This window comes from Octopus bimaculoides, chromosome 19, assembly GCF_001194135.2.
Source record: "Octopus bimaculoides isolate UCB-OBI-ISO-001 chromosome 19, ASM119413v2, whole genome shotgun sequence".
Lineage (NCBI taxonomy): Eukaryota > Metazoa > Mollusca > Cephalopoda > Octopoda > Octopodidae > Octopus > Octopus bimaculoides.
This window is the reverse complement of record NC_068999.1, coordinates 30,157,350-30,158,395: the sequence shown is the minus strand read 5'-3', so window position 1 is coordinate 30,158,395 and position 1,046 is coordinate 30,157,350.

Sequence of the window (1,046 nt, the reverse complement as noted above, 5' to 3'; positions counted from 1 at the left end):
CCTTTCTTGGTTCGAAACGTAAAAGACTTTTTCACTTTCCCGAGCGTCAAAATAATACATCTACTTGTTGTTCATACACCTGTCTTCGACTTTTGTTTTTCTATAAAATTCAACAAGATAGATAGATAGATAGATAGATAGATAGATAGATAGATAGATGGATGGATGGATGGAGAGAGAGAGAGAGAGAGAGAGAGAGAGAGAGAGAGAGAGAGATTCAGAGCAATGCAATGAACATATTAGAAATAGGCTTACCTTTGCGTTAAATACATCAGTAAGTTATGAATATTTCAATACCAATTGATTTCACCCTCTGTATGACCAAAGTACTCAGGGGTCTTCAGTTGAAAATAACATTTTAACATCTATAACTAAAATATTCACTACAGTAGCTCGTGTGTGTTCCTTACTGTAAACGTCCTACGCCGTTTAAAAGAAAACTATCGTGAGCAAGAATAAATTTTAAATAAAGATGTATTATTACCGTTATTGATGGTATTAATAAGGTAATAATAAGGTGGCCAGTAAGTTCACACCGTTACATGCACAATATAAGGCAAATTTAGATTCAGTGGGGTATATAATACCACCAGCAAAAATCAGAGCCAAGGCTTCAAAACCACCATAAACTCACAATAGAGTGGTATTATATAGCAAGAATCTAAATTTGCCATATATTGTTACGCTTTTGGTTCCCCCAATATCACAGATAAAACCTGATTTTTATATTGTGTCCATGTACAGGCATTTTATCTCTCTATATTTTATATACTCTTTACTCTTTTACTTGTTTCAGTCATTTGACTGCGGCCATGCTGGAGCACCGCCTTTAGTCGAGCAAATCGATCCCAGGACTTATTCTTTGTAAGCCTAGTACTTATTCTATCTGTCTCTTTTGCCGAACCGCTAAGTTACGGGGACGTAAACACACCAGCATCGGTTGTCAAGCGAAGTTGGGGGGACAAACACAGACACACAAACATATACACACATATACATATATATGTATATACATATATACGACAGGCATCTTTCAGTTTCCATCT